Source organism: Vespa mandarinia, chromosome 3 (genome assembly GCF_050613455.1).
Source record: "Vespa mandarinia isolate Hongniang chromosome 3, ASM5061345v1, whole genome shotgun sequence".
In the NCBI taxonomy this organism is placed as follows: domain Eukaryota; kingdom Metazoa; phylum Arthropoda; class Insecta; order Hymenoptera; family Vespidae; genus Vespa; species Vespa mandarinia.
In genome coordinates this window covers 11,720,001-11,736,408 of record NC_140812.1, presented here as the reverse complement: position 1 = coordinate 11,736,408, position 16,408 = coordinate 11,720,001, and the positions used below count along the sequence as shown (strand labels likewise).

The window sequence follows — 16,408 nt, the reverse complement described above, 5'->3', positions numbered from 1 at the left end:
GATTTATCGACGTTCCTACGATTCCATAATGGCATAGATAGAGGTAGTACTCTCGAACGAAACGAATATTATACCTAAGGAGAATTCTCGAAATTCGTTTTCTTTGTTCTTTTATTTTTTAGTATTAAAAAAAAAAAAAAGAAGAAAAAAGAATAGAAGAAGAAGAAAAAGAAGAAAATATAAAATAAATAAATAAATAAATAAATAAATAAATAAATGAAGGATAGATAAATACTTCGAAAGGAGAACCGATAGAAATTCGCGTAAGATAAATAGATGATGGGAGGCCCCCCTTCCTCTTCCCTCCCTATTCGATATCTGTAATGCATTGCACGAGCGTTAGATATCCTTCCAAGTAAAGGCACGCGAGATCGAACTTAACGTGTTCTTTTTGATCTTCTATGCGAGTAAGGGAAAGCAACTTTTACGATCGAGTATATCGTGATCGATACACGCCGGAGACTCCGTTAGGAAGACAAGAAAACGCCGGACGCAGCGTTCATCGAAGCGTTCTAAGAAAACCGAGAGAGAGAAAGAGAGAGAGAGAGAGAGAGAGATAGAGAGACCGCGTTTTCTCTACCCCTATAGAATTATTATCCTATATATCGTGTTATACCTCTTTATATTAGATTCATACAACCAGGAACCATCTCTCTTGCTAAGAAGGAGTCTATTAACATTTTTTCTTTCCTTTTCTTTTTTTCTAATTCGATTATTATAAACTACGTTCGTTTCGCAGATTTATTCGTTTTTCTTTCCTTTCCTTCTTTTTTTTTTTTTTTTTTTTTTGTTTTTTCTTTTCTTTTTTTTTTCTTAGAACTGGTTAACTCAGTTCTTACTTGCGAAAGCTTGCTTTTCATCCTACCCAAGACACGACCTAGTCGAGTACTAAAACCGTAAATTAATATTCATCCTTTTTAACACTTTTCAATTTTATATTAAACGTTACTATCACTACTACTACTACCACCACTATTACTACTACTAATATTACTACTCTTTAGCTTTTAATTAGTTCCTTTTTCGTTTCTTTCATTCTTTTTTTTCTTTTCCGTTTTTCCTTTTTTTTCTTTTTCCCTCTTAATCGCATAGTCATTTACATTATACAATCTTGGTAAAATGTGAAACGCGAAGAGATAAATAGAAATAACGATTCTATAAAAAAAAAAAAAAATAAATAAAAAAAGAAAAAAGAAAAGAAAAACGTATTCGAAAGAAAGTTTGCTATTTAATATGAAGAAAGAAGAAAATAAAAAAAGAAAAGGCAGAGAAAAAAATATTGCTCGTGAGAATTCTCGAGGATATCACTTCGTATAATCTCAAGATTTTCTTTTTTTGCCCTTCCTTTTCCTTTTATCTTTTCTTTTCTTTTCTTCTCCCCGTAGAGCAAAGGAGTGATAATATTAACGTTTTTTCTCAAACTTCTCATACTTTTTTCTTTTATCATTTTATTAAAAGTCTCTCGTAAAGGTATAACGTGAAACGAATTAACTTGACTTAATCGCGTAAAGTATTAGAATGTATTAATTAAATTTTGTAGGAGCATATCTGGTGAGATAGAACAAAAATAGACAGACAGAGAGATAGAGAGAGATAGAGAGAGATATGTAGATAGATAGATAGATAGATAGATAGATAGAGAGAGAGAGAGAGAGAGAGAGAATTTACGCCGAGTTTCGAGATCATTGCAAATTTTTAACCGGCAAAATTTAACGATGACGAATGTATCTCTCCCACTTCTCTTTTCGTCCATCCAATTTCTGTTCTGACAGGAATGCGACGAGGATACTTTTGAAATAATTGTAATGAACACACACATACATACACATCATGCATACATACGTACGTACATAAATTCATACATACACACATACATTGATATATACATGCATACATTACACATAGGTTTCGAATACTCGTAATTTCATTTTGTTTGGAAGCTCATTAAATACTTTATCCTTGACTTTTGACTCTGTATGTAACTCTGTATGTAACTAATGTTACATACAATTCCAGAAAGGTAGAACGTTTTAGTTTCCGAAAGCATTCTATTCTCTCTCTCTCTTTCTCTCTCTCTCTCTCTCTCTCTATCTATATATCTATTTCTCTCTCTCTCTCTCTCTCTTCCTCCTTCTTTTTCTCTTTAGGGACCAAAAATCTGAATGGCACTCAAGGAAGCCAACGTCGTGCTCTACCTATTGTACAAAAGCGTAACGAGTTTGTAAGTTTCTGAGTTTGTCGTCCGAGGAATACGTCGGAACAAATTCTGTAACTGCTTTTGTACGAACGAACGAATGAATGAAAATTTACTGTGAAATAACTCACTTCGATTTACGAAAGTTAACGAGTATAAATCTACATGGGAAGATATAGTGATTAGACGTAGGTGTGAAGAACCAAATAAAAAATGATTAGTTTAGTGATAAACGATTTTAAAAATCAATTACTCGTTTTCCGAACTATTTTTGGACCAAGCTTTTCTCCTTCTCTTTTTCTTTTTCTTGTTTTTTTTTCTTCTTTTTTTTCCCCTTCCTCCCCCGCGTCCCTCCCTCTTTTTTCAGATTGCGAAACCACAAGCTTAGGAACTTTTTTACAATTTGAACAAAAAAAGAAAAAAAAAAAAAAGAAAAAGAAAGCATTAGCCCAAAAACGTTTTCTCGGGAAAGAGAATGAATCTAATAGATTTTTAAAAATCACTTAGGGTATCTCCGATTCTGATCACGTAATCGCATACTTAAATTATTATCCATTGATTTTATTGCGAATTAATTGTTCGAGAAAAAGAGAAAGAAAAAAAAAAGAAAATAATATCGGAAGTAATTTCGAAAGAGAGGAAATTTCATAGAACGCTACGGTAAGAAATTTTTATGATCAAATATGTAAATTACAATCATTATGCGATTCGTGGATTTTGATATTGTACGTGGAATGAAGAAAATGAGGGGATGATGTAGAAATTTTCGTAGCTACGAGAAGAAATTTATTTTTCTATTCTGTTCGTTTCTTTTTCTTCTCTTTTTCGTTCTTTTTTTTTTTTTTTTTTTTTTTTTTTTTTTTGTTGTACTCGTTCTATCCTTTTGTTCCATTGCCACGATCATTAACCGCAATCAGGGCGCGAGGAGGTGGGAGGGAGGGAGGGAAGTAGGGACGAGAGAGACGGGATTTTCAATTATTTTTAGTAATTTTCCAAACGGACGGATGCAAAGAACGGTGAAAACAGGTAGTTTACGTTTAAACGCGATTACCACACCGTTTGACGATTATTCACGGCGGCGGAGAAATGAATTTTGGAACGTGTAATAATCTAAATCGAGATTAATCTTTTCATACGGAAGTTATTGTTCTATTATTTCCATTCACCGTTCCGGCCGGTACAATGATTCTGGCTAATTTGCCGGGTTCGCGTTTGAAATGATTTAATAATCACGCTGCATTACGACGACATTTAAAAATCACCATTTTTCTCTGACTATATAAAAATATTTAATGAACAATTTCTCGTAGGAACATATAATGTTGTTACATATATACATACATACATATATAACAAAATGTTACATTGTACGAAACATTTTTCGTTTATATATTATTCGTATATAAGTGATTAATTGCAATATTGTTCGTTTAAAAAAATGTATAAATAAATAAGTAAGTAAGTAAAATGAAAAAAGGGATGAATAAAAGAAAACAAAAAAAATTATTTCACGATCGAAATAGTAGATATTGCCATTTTGTAAAAGGGACAAAGAAGAGAGAGAGAGAGAGAGAGAAATAAGAGAGAAAGGGTGAGAAGTTGTGGGGTGAAAGGGTGCAAAGTAAAATGTTGGTAGTATACTTCTTTCTTCTTCGTCGTCGTTGATCCAGGTCAAGCATCAAACAGAGTGAAAGAGAGAGAGAGAGAGAAAGACAGAGGGAGTATGTCGGGTTTAATAGTCGCGAAGAATTTAGGACTTTATATATTTGGAAAGAGCGTAAATTAAAATGCCGATCGGAAATGCTTCGGGATATTCTATGTTAGTACACTTCTTCGTTAACGTCGTATTGAATCGACTGCCGGGATATAGCAGTCATGAGAATCGACTCTTTATTTCTTATAATGGTTATAAACGTTCCGTTTCATCGATATCGCTTGGGGAAGCTTTTAAACTTAAAACTTTACTATTCTCATCATACGATAACCGACAGATAGTACAAAATAATTCAATTGACAAAAAAAATTCTCTTCTTTTCTTTCATTATTATTATTCTTATTATTATTATTATTATTATTATTATTATTATTATTAATCATCTGTAAAATACGATAGATTATTATTATTATTATTTTCTTTTTTTTCTTTTCTTTTCTTTTCTTTTCTTTTAATAATCTTCAATATCCAATACGTTTACTCAGGCGCGAAAAAATAATTTAGAAATCAAGAAGAGTCTTATAGAATTTTAACGCTGATAGGCTGATAGAAAGTTTTGTTTTCGTTGAAAAGTAAAGGAAGGAGTGGGTGTGGGAAAAGACAGAGAGAGAGAGCGAGGGGGGGAGGGAGAGGTGAATAAATATTTACTTTTCTTTCATCTACATACTTTTTTACATTCGGTTTACTCAATATCGATTCAAAATCGATTCCGCTTATGAATGTCACGTTCTCATATTCATCAAAGACACACAAATTCTCAATGATTCTTCTCTCCCTCTCTCTCTCTCTCTCTCTCTCTCTCTCTCTCTCTCTCTCTCTCTCTCTCTCTCTCTCTCTCTCTTATACTGATTTTAATATACTAATAATAAACGATTTAACGGGATTGTTTTCATACTTGAAATTTCATTTCGACAGATTCACTTTTAAATACATAAGAACATAAGAAACTATTATAATTTTCAAAGACATACTCGCATATTTCGGTATAAACCTTTGTTAAATTTATATAAATCGATTAAAATCCTTTCTCCGAACTGACACAATACATAGATACATAAATAGTTCAAATATATTTATGACTGAAGTTTTATACAGAAACAAATCCGATGACGTTAATCATGAAAGACACGTTTTATTCGAAGTCACGCGAAACTCTCTTCTCGAATAATAATAATAACAATACCAATAACATCTTGAATCTTACAGGGCTTTGTACTCATCCTTGTTAGTATTAAAAGCGTTACGTTGAACTCGCAAATCCTTAGGATATTCCTCGTCTCCCCCCACCCCTCTCTCTCTCTCTCTATCTCTCTCTATCTCTCTCTCTCTCTTTCTTTCTCTCCTTATGTATCTCTTCTAAAACGGGATTTTGTCGGATATAAGAAAGTCTCTACGCTTGGAAAAATCTTGAATTTTCGTTCGCCGACGATACCACCCACGACATAGAACTATCGATTTTATTTCCGAATGAGGGAACTCTTTGAAATTCCACAGAATGGGGACCGAAAGTTTTGCAGATGATTTCTCGAAAAAAAAAGAGAGAAAAAAAAATAATAAAAAATAAAAGAATTACTCTTTCGCGAAAACTTTTTATCTTTACTTTTTTTTTTTTCCTTTTTTTTTCTCACATCGTCGAAAAATTTCCAAGGCTTTATGATATGAAGGGGGAAAAAAAAGAAAAAGAAAAAAAGAAATAAACAAAAAGAAAAGAAAAGAAAATTGACCTACAATATTTCAAAAGACAGTAATTGATTTTTAGAAATTGCATAGAAACGTTTTTGGTCGATTATTACATTTTTCGCCAATTGTGGAACTTTAATACAGATAAAAATCGACCATGAAATAAAATAAAAAGAGAGAGAGAGAGAGAGAGAGAGAGATGAAGATAAAGATAAAGATAATGATAAAAATAAAGATAAAGATAGAGTTCGATTAGCGAATAGATATCGAAAATGACTCGAGAGATGTAAAATTTTTAATTAAGCAATAATCGAACGGACCGATGAAATCTCTTGTAATTATCAGATGGAAACGAAGTAGATGGCCGAGGGAAAATGAAAGGAAGGAAGAAAGAGAGGAAGGAAGGAAGGGAAAAAATTATCAAAAATAAAAAAGAAAAGAAAGAAAGAAGGAAAGAAAAGAAAAAGGAAATGGAAATGGTATCGAAGATTATCTTAGATTATCTTTGAACTTCGCCCTTTTTTTATTCTAATTAATCGCGATTAACGATTTATATTCCATATTATATATATATATATATATATATATATATATACATATATATTTTATAATAATAATAGCTATCAATATACATATACATAAACAAGTATAAACACTCAGTCGAATTAATTTCAAACGTATGATTCTGACTTATCGATTGCTAGATTTAATCAAAAGAAAATAATAAAATAAGATTCTCTAATATAGATATATCTATTTGTATAAGTATGTATATGTATAAAAGCGAACCATTTTGAATTTTCGGCATTCGTCGAACGACGAAATAATTTTGAAAAATTTAATCGTCCTCGCGTATCGCGAATGGATTTTTGTTGTCATCCGTGTGTGAACGTGTATTCGTATTTGTGCGTACGTGCGTCTAAGTGTGATACGGCCGTGAGCAAAATCCGAAAGCGATTATTGATACGGATAGATGAATGGAGTCGTCATAAAATTTAATAGACTTTTTTCTTTACGATATAGTAGAGAATAAGAGAGAAAGGTATTTGAGAGATTTCGTTAGAACATCGTCACGATCGAGATGAAAACTACCATAAAATCTAACATAAAACTATGTACGTGCTATCTTTTTATATATCTCTTTCTCGTTTCTCTCTCTCTCTCTCTCTCTCTCTCTCTCTTTCTCTCTCTCTCTCTCTCTCTCTCTTAAATATATATATATGTCTCTTTTTCTCTTTCTCATATAGAACGTTCATAAAAAAAACGGTGAAACGTATCGTCGTTTTTGATATAAAAGATATTTTCTCTTTTTTTTTTTTTTCTTTTTTTCTTTTTTTTTTATGCAGACGAGCTTTAACGAGTTTTTCGAAAGAATAGAAAAGCTTCGAGGAATAATCGTTAATACACTAGAATTTTTAATAGGAAAACTTGGAAAATGTTCTTCATATTGTAAAGATAAAGAAGAAAGAGAGAGAGAGAGAGAGAGAGAGAGAGAGAGAGAGAGAGAGAGAGAGAGAGAGAGAGAGAGAGAGAAATGTCTTCTCCACTCTCATGCATTTTATATCTATATCTTTTTCTACTTTTAGTTATTCTTCTTCTTTTTCTTTTTTTTGTAACTATATTGGCCCTCAGAGAAAAAGAGAGAGAAAGAGAAAGGAAGGATTGAAGAAAGACAAGCGATACCAGAACGCTCCAGAAAAGTTTTAATGTCCAACTTAAATTTCCCCCCGGTAATGACGACGATCACAAGGAAAAATTTGTGAGTCGTGTTCTTTTTATTTTCTTGAATGTCATCTTTTCTCTCTCTCTCTCTCTCTCTTTTCCTTTTTTGTTTTTGTCTTTTTTTTCTCCATTTTTTTCTTTCCTTTTCTTTCCCTTTTTCTCCCTACTCTTCAACTTTCTCTCTCTCTCTCTCTCTCTCTCTCTCTTTCTCTCTCTGAAGATCTTTTTTTCATTCTTCTATACAGTATGAAAAATTTTAATCGTATAATCAAAACGAGAAAAATACAAACGTAGGAGTATTTCCATTGGTGGTCTTGTTCGACTATTTCTATTGATCCGATTAATGCGTATTTTTTTGCATATGTATGTACGCGCATGCGTGTGTGTGTGTGTGTGTGTGTGTGTGTGTTCATGCGTGTGCATGTACACGTACGTTTTTTTTTTAAACGTATTCGAAAATTTTCTGGGTTAACACAACGCCTATCATTCGCATGCTTTTAATAAATATTTCGTACAAATGATTTTATTAGAGATTAAAATAGAGAGAGAGAGAGAGAGAGAGAGAGAGAGAGAGAAAATGAGAGAATGAGAGGAAGATATATATGTACGTATAAAGGATAGGTGCCAAAAGTTTCTGGATTATGTCAAAATTTTTTACGTTGTTCTGAAGATAAAAAAAAAAAAAAAAAAGAAAAGAAAAAAAAAGTAAAGAAAAGTAAAAAAAGACAATTAGCCTGAAAGGTTTGAAAAAAGAATAATAGATTTTTAAATATCATCCAAAGAAAACTTTTTATCTCATAACCTCGTATAAATGCTAAAGGTTAAATAAAAATTGAAAAAAGAAATCTAACGTCTAATATTTTCGTCGATCTTTCCCGTCAATACGTTCTTCGAGTTTTCTATGAGACCTCCTTTAAACGACTAGACTCAGCAACGTTACGATATCAACTACGTTACTCGATTCTCATGAAAAATGTGTATATGTGTGTGTGAGTGTGAGTGTGTGTGTGTGAGAGAGAGAGGGAGAGAGAGAGAGAAAGAGAGAAACAAAATATTGTTGAAAAGTGTTCTTGAAATTTCATCGTAATAACAAGATATATATATATATATATCTGTTTCTCGGGAGGGAAGTAACGCGATAATTTCCTTTTCAATTCACTCGCGAATCGCTCAACTCCAGTCCTAGTTTCGAATTTCAATAACCAGTATTTCTATTCCGCGAACGATCGTGTAAAGTTGTAGGCAGTAGTAAAGGGATTATTACCAGTCGAAGGACCCACCTGCTATCATTCTCTGTCTCTCTTTTATATCGTAAAAAACGTAGCCAGCATTGTTTCCTCTCTCTCTCTCTCTCTCTCTCTCTCTCTCTCTTTTTCTCTCTGTCTTTCTCTTTTTATACACACAAACAAAAACAAGCAAGCAAACAAACAAACAAACAAACAAACATAGATACGCACACGGACACAAATCTCTGAGCTTCCGGAGAAACGAGAATATTTCTGTTTTCTAAAAGAAACAGACAAAGAGAAAGAGAGAGAGCGAGAGAGCGAGAGAGAGAGAGAGAGAGAGAGAGAGAGAGAGAGAGAGAGAAGATAAAAGAACGGAAAGACGAGAATCTCATTCTTCTTCAAACTCAATAATTTTATTCGTTCATGGTTCACTCCTCTCGGTTACAATCGGTTGGCGTTTTGAACGTCGTGAAAAGCCGATCGGCAGGGCTCTCGAAAACAATGGACCGCGAAAGCTGCTGGAGGCTGTAAAGTGGCGAGCAAGAGTAAAAGGATAGAAGGGATGAGAGAGAGAGAGAGAGAGAGAGAGAGAGAGAGAGAGAGATAGAGACTCAGGAACAAGGGCGAGGGTTAGTATGGTATGGGGGAGCGAGGGGAAAGGTAGTACGGCCATCGCGTGCATTAATTCGCGCGTTAATTCATACGTTCTATACGCGCTTCTCTTCGCATGCACTTCGATGAATAATCATATGCGATAGGCCTTTTCTCTCCCTCTCACACACACACACACACACACACACACACATACATGTTCACTATATCCATGTATGAATATATTGTAACTATCGACTAACGTATAGGGGAAGAATATACCCTTCGACTACACTGGTGTGTTCACTTCGTAACAAGAACTTCGTTTACTCGAGCGACGACAATAGACACCAGGTTGAATTCCTGAGAGAGAGAGAGAGACAGAGAGAGAGAGAGAGAGAGAGAAATACGCGCATGTGTGTGTGTTTTGTGTGTGTGTGTGTGTGTGTATGTATGTATGTTTATAAGATATTTCACCAAGAATAAAAAAGATAAAAGACGATTGTTATCATTATAATGATATATTAAATGTAAAGTTTCGCCTATGTTATTAATTTTTCTTGATTCTAAAGATATTATTTACGTTAAAGATTCGACATAGTAGACGTAATTAGGCTTAATTACGTTATTAAAACGCGAATCCGTAACATTTTCATTCTCATATCATGCAACGCATGTTTATGATGTTTACGCATCGCAGTAAATCTCTCTCTCTCTCTCTCTCTCTCTTTTTCTTTCTTTCTCTTTGGGGTATTTATATAAGCTTCAAGAGAAATTCCTGCAACTCTGTTTTAATACATAATTGTTCGTATGTACTTTCGATCTCTTTCTCTTTTTCTTTTTCTCATTTCAACCACAACGTTCTAGTTTACCTCGTTACAACTCGCTGTGCGGAAAGGTTTTGTAAATGGGCACGTACCTTACCTACCAAGAAACCTTTCCGTAAAACGAGAAAGCAAATATTCCTCACCGAATCGAATTTCCCTTTCTCTTGTAACAATCATTCGAAATACGCACGAAAATTGAATGAGGAAGCGAAGAGCTACCCCACAGATTTCTATTAGCGGTAGAATTGGAAACTAGAGTATAGGCTGAATTAGAGAAAGAGAGACAATACTCTACTTCTCTCTCTTTCTCTCTCTCTCTCTCTCTCTCTTTCTCTTTGTCTATTTATCTATCTCTCTCTCTCTTTCTCTTTGCTTTGTCTATTTATCTATCTCACTCTCTCTCTCTCTCTTTCTCTTTGTCTTTATCTATTTATCTCTCTCTCTCTCTCTCTCTCTCTCTTTCTCTATCTATCTATCTCTTTCTCTTTCTGTGCTTTGAAAATATATGAATGGGAACAAGCTTACTCGGTGGCTAGAGATGCATTATTGCCTGCGTTTAATATTCCCCTCAAGATTCTACAACAATCGCATCTACATAAGTTAATAAATACGCATAACTATTCTCTATTTCCCTCTCCCTTTCTCTCTTTCTCTCTCTCTCTCTTTCTCTCTCTCTCTCTCTTTCTCTCTCTCTCTCTCTCTCTCTCTCTCTCTATCTATCTATCTCTTTCAAAATTTCAAACAAAGGACAAAAATGTTGGCTAGTAGAAGCAAAAAGAAGTAAAAAAAAAAACAAAGAAAAAATAAATAAAAAGATCGAAAGATACTTAAAGTTTTTCCATAATTTCGATAATATGAAAATAAACTAATATCATTGATAACTTTAATTCGCATCATGCACAGGGCATAATTTAATCGAAACATTGATAAATAGTAGAAGTAGGGTTTAAAAAAAAAAAAAAAAAAAAAGAAAAAAAAAGTGAAAAAAGTATAAGAGCCTCGATGACGTTTACCCGAGAAAACGTCCGTTTATACGATATCAACGTAACACCATCCTCTCTTTCAAAGATTTATGTTCATCGACTTTTCTCCTAGACGCTGTCGTACCTCTTATCTTTTGCCAAAGGAAATCGGACGAGGGTTCATTCCTGACGTTAAAAAGTTCCTAACGTAACACTCGTGTTGCCCTATCAATTTTTTTCCTCCCTTCCTCTCTCCCTCTCTCTCTCTCTCTCTCTTTCTGTTGTTTTCTTTTCTTTTTTTTTTTTTTCCATATAAAAATGTATAAAATCTTCGTCACTTTTTGCAACATGAAGTACCGGAGTCGAGTATCACCCTTTTTCCTTCCGCCATGGTAAAACGTAACTAACCGAAGACTTTTTCTTCAAGTAGAGAAAATATATCAACTAGTGGATAGTAAAATAGTGGATAGTAAAAGAGCGGTCTGTTGCTTCTGGTTTTGTATGTACATTTCTCTCTCTCTCTCTCTCTCTCTCTCTCTCTCTCTCTCTCTCTGTCTCTTTCTCTCTCTTCCTCTCTCTCACATACACACACACACATACACACATATCTAGTTTTTCTCTGGTTATTTTTCTTCTAATTCATTTCCCTTTTCCGTGGTTGAACTCATGGACAATATGGTGGAACTACATGGAAAATACTGTTAGGATATTAACGTAGTGCATGCTTAGTTAGATAAGTATTTATGCGCATACATATATAGATATATATATATATATATATATACATAGACATATGCATACATAAATACGTCGTAATGCAAGTGAATTATGTCATTTACGCGTGTGCCGTATGTCGACCGATGCAACGGTAATATTTCAGGAGAGAGAAAGAAAGAAAGAAAGAAAAAAAGATAATCATCGAACGACAAAGACTTTGATTTATTTCTCTTTCTTTTTCTTTTTTCTTTTTTTCTTTATTCTTTTTCTTTTTTTGTTTTACTTTTTTGCTTTGAATCTCTCGTTAAAAAATTCTCGTCAATTATATCTTTCTCGCTTCTTACACAGGTAATACGTACTATAACGTTGGCTCCGCGAAATATATAATTTTTGACAAATTACGCTGTTTCTCGTTAAGAAAGTTGAAAGAAAGGCAAAAAGCGTGATAGAAATAGACGTGGTAGGATGGTATTGGTAAAGGGGATGGTGGGAATGGACGAGGGAGGAGGTGGTTAATGAAAAGATCCATAAAGATATTTATCTTATTTCTCGTAGCACAAAGATGATGATGATACACGTGAAAGAAATGAAATACGCGTTCGCGAACGTTTGAAAAATTCTTTTCTCGCAATGCTATCTCACGTGCTAAGTACAATTATCTTGAACTCGATTAAAAAACAAAAAAAAAAAAAAAAGAAGGAGAGAGAGATGATCAAATTAAAAAAAAAAAAAAAAAAATGATCGGTAATTGATGTGCCTGGGATATAAAATATATACGCCTTAACGAAACTGACATGTTTTTTTTTTTCTTTTTTTTTTTTTTTTTTTTTTTTAATTAATTAAATTCTTACCGAAGGACACGAAATGGGAAATAATGAAAATCGATAAATATTTCTTTCTTAACGAATGACCGACACAAGGAGTTATCGAGAAGGTACTCCACAAGAATTGATAGAAATTTTATTAAGTAGATGGGTACACTCGAATTTTAAAGAGAAAGAGATATAATTTCTCCGATGGCGCGGATAGGATGGTGGGGGGGGGAAGCATATAAAGGAGAAGAAACAAAAAGAAGGGAAGGAGAAAAGGAGAAGAAAAAAAGGAGAAGGAGAAGAAGAAGAAGAAGAAATTACGAGTAATGATACGCTAAAAGTTGATTTACATTGTAAAAGACGGGATCGAGAATTATAGGTACTTTTCTTTTCGTTTGAGACACGCGGCATCTTCGGTTATTCAAAGTAAGAAATCATTATCTTCGCTCTCTCTCTCTCTCTCTCTCTCTCTCTCTCTCTCTCTCTCTCTCTCTCTCTCTTTCTCTTTCTCTCTCTCGTATTCCTCGAGTGGTCGTTAAAAATCGTCCTCGTCGGATGACGTGCCTCCTTATTTTTATTTTTATTTTTATCTCTCTCTTTCTCTCTCTCTCTCTCTCTCTCTCTCTCTTTCTCGTTCTATCTCTTTCTGTCTCTGTCTTTCTCGTTGATTACACCAATGTGACATGCAAGGAGACACTATATGGGAAGCTATTATGAAAGAAGGAAAGATAGAGCGAGAGACAGGGAGAAAGAGACAAAGAGAAAGAGAGAGAGAGAGAGAGAAAGGTAGGAGCAAGGGGCCGAGAGGAAAGGGGAAGGAAAAAATGCAACGCGTCGTATACACGAAGAGGCACGAAATCTCTCTCGTTTTACACACAAAGAGAGGCTGTCGCCCCCGATACCATTGTCTTTTCTCGGAATTTTTTTTCTTTATCTTTTAATATTTTTTCATTTTTTTTCTTTTTTTTTTTTTTTTTTTTCTTTTGGTCACTTTCTTTTTATTTTTCATTCGACCACCTTCGAAGAATCGCTCGTTCATCGTAACACCACCTTGGCTTTCGCTTAAATTCATGTTTTTGAAAAAAAGCAAAGTAAAAGGAAAAGAGAGAGAGAGAAAGATCGCAACGCAATGAATAATCTCTCTCTCTCTCTCTCTCTCTCTCTCTCTCTCTCTCTCTCTCTCTCACGAGATTAAATCCTGGATTTCTACGGATTCAGATTTGTAACGTAAAAGGAAAATGGAAATGTAAAAAAAAAAGAGAGAAAGAAGAAAGATCTTTTTGATATTCGGCGAAGGATAGTCGGTGTGGAGAAGAAAGGAAAGAGGGGCGGAAGGGGGAGGAAAGGAATGAAGGAAAAAAGAAAGATGGGGTTGATACAGTGAAGATTCTCTATCGATGCGTTTTATTTATTCAAAGGGCACAATGTGTTTTCTTTACAAGTGGTCTATCGCTTCGAAGAGGATCGATCGACCTGCCAACTTTTTTGAACGATTTTAAGTGATACAGTTTTATATATATATATATTTATATATGTATGTATATATGTATGTATATTTAACAACATTATTCCATTTAGTTTCGTATTATTTAGAATCAGATACGTTTATTTCTACACGTTCTTTCTTAATTAATCAACATTCTCGTTATACTGGACATAGTATGAGCCGAAAGGTTTTTAAATGATTATTCAAAAAAATGAATCGATCCTTTTTTAAAATATTGTTTTTTTTTTTCTTTATTTTCTCTTTTTGTTCTTTCATAGGGTACAAAAATTCCTTAGCCTTGTTGTTTAACGATTTGGAGAGAGAGAGAGAGAGAGAGAGAGAGAGAAAAAGAAAATGCTTAAAAAGTTTCGAAAAAAAAAAAGAAAAAAAAAGAAAGAGTAATTGATTTCTAAACTCGACGTACGAACTTTTGACCTTACGAAACTATTTCTCTCCTCTCTGTCTTTTTATAGGCGATGTGCGTGTGTTACATTTCTTTTTTCCTTTTACTTTTTTTTACTCTTCTTTATCCAATCAAAACAAAGTTAAGTGTTAAGTCCTTATCTCATGTAACTAAAAAATCCAAGATAATTTGTTGAACTTTTTTTAAGATATCCCATAGGGCATTTTATCTATCAGGATGATAGTACTTCAACGAAAAGCTTATTTTATTCATAGAGATCGGTAAGTAAAGTTTATGTATACGGTTCTATCATATTCGTGAAGAAAAGCTATGGGTCTGTGTATATTATCTATGTATATACGTACGTAAACATATATTCATGAGAATTGAATGGTAGATGTGTGGTATGGTTAGAGGCTTGGGGTGGGGGTTGGGGGTTGGGGGGAGGTAGTAGAAACGATTCTATCGGCGCGATTTCCGTGGTCGTCGGACATTGGACGTATAGTAGCATCTGGGTCGAGCGTTCGATTCAAAGCTCGCTTGCTCGTTCGCGGGTATTCCTTTAAAACCATCGAAGATTTATCAGACAGCTTTGCATTAACCAAATTCGAATGAGTTTAGCTTAAACCATCGTGTAAATCTTTTATTTGATGTTGTGAACGTTCAGAGATCATATTTCAACGCCATTAAAGATTTACCAATGATAAAATTTATATAAATTGTAAAAGGTACTTTTTCCAAAAGCTTTTTTTCTACATTTCTCTTACCTTTTTGCTTTTCTTTTTTGCTTTCTGTTTTCTTTCTTTTTTTTTTTTTTTTCTTTTTTTTTTTCATATCCATGTAAAATTATATTACAGAGAGGAGGCGGAAAAGAGAAAGGGAAAGGAAAAAAGAAATTCAAGTTGCCGTAGTCTATTAGATGTGTATGCATTGGCAACGTTTTAATATACCAAGGGTAGAAAGTTTACGTTTTGAAATTGAACCGTGAAAAGATGTCGAGATGGGTCGACGAGCCATCGGCCCGTTATAACGAGCGAGGCAAGGTTGTGCCTCTTGTCGAAAAGTAAGAGAAAAAAAAAAAGAAAGGGAAGGAAGGGTAGAGGATGCGAGGGGAGATTAAAGAAAAAGTTTTTCGAAAGAACTTTTCATTGCGCCGATATAGAAAAATTAACGAGGTAAACGCGACCCGAAAGTTCTACGGGTGAACGTCTAGTTTGCCTTTGCTTTCTCTCTGCCCCCCCCCCGCTCTCTATCTCTCTCTCTCTCTCTTTTTCGTTTTACATCGTGTGCTAAAAGTTCCTATGTAACTTTAAAAATCAATTATTATTATATTACTCGAGGCTTTTTATATCTAATTTTTCGCCTGAATTGTTACAAGCTCGGCCTGTTATTAGTTCTTGTTGTAATATCTTAAAAAGAGAGAAAAACGAAAAGAAAAGAAAGAAAAAGAAAAAGAAAAAGGAAAAGGAAAAAAAAAGAAAAAGGAAAAGGATAATTAATTTTTAAAATCGTTCACAAAGATATTTTGATTCACCCTGTACATATTTCTCTCTCTCTCTCTCTCTCTCTCTCTATCTATCTATCTTTATCTCTCGTGAGAGTGTTGACCGACTGACATAGATATTTCCTCTCTTGTGTTCGATTTACATGAAAATCGGTGTGCTTAGGCAAACTCTTAAAAACAGGCCTTATTTATTTATATAGTTTAGCGATTAAATTTTGTTATGCACGCTTATACGATAATTACATGGGGAGGGGGAGGGGGGAACGAATAAATAAATAAATGAATGAATGAATAGATAAATAAAAAAAAAAAAAACAAAGAAAAAGAAGAAAAGAGAAAAAGAAAAATAAGAGAAAGAAAAAAGAATGTGCAAAAGACGATGAAAATGTAATAGAGAATAAAGAATGTAATAAGACGACGACGACGTCGACGACGACGACGACGACGACGACGACAACGACGACGACGACGACGACAACGACGACGACAACTACGACGACAACGACTAAGAGTTAAGTAGGCAACTACGAGGACGTCTATCTGTTTTGACGTTTGTAATGCAATTAC

The 16,408-nt window shown here is 33.9% G+C and overlaps 1 protein-coding gene across 3 annotated transcripts in view; it reads left to right on the top strand.

Moving 5' to 3' along the window:
- Positions 1-16,408, top strand: part of LOC118445050 (uncharacterized) — a 106,227-nt gene that overhangs the window by 52,953 nt on the left and 36,866 nt on the right. The window lies entirely within an intron of this gene.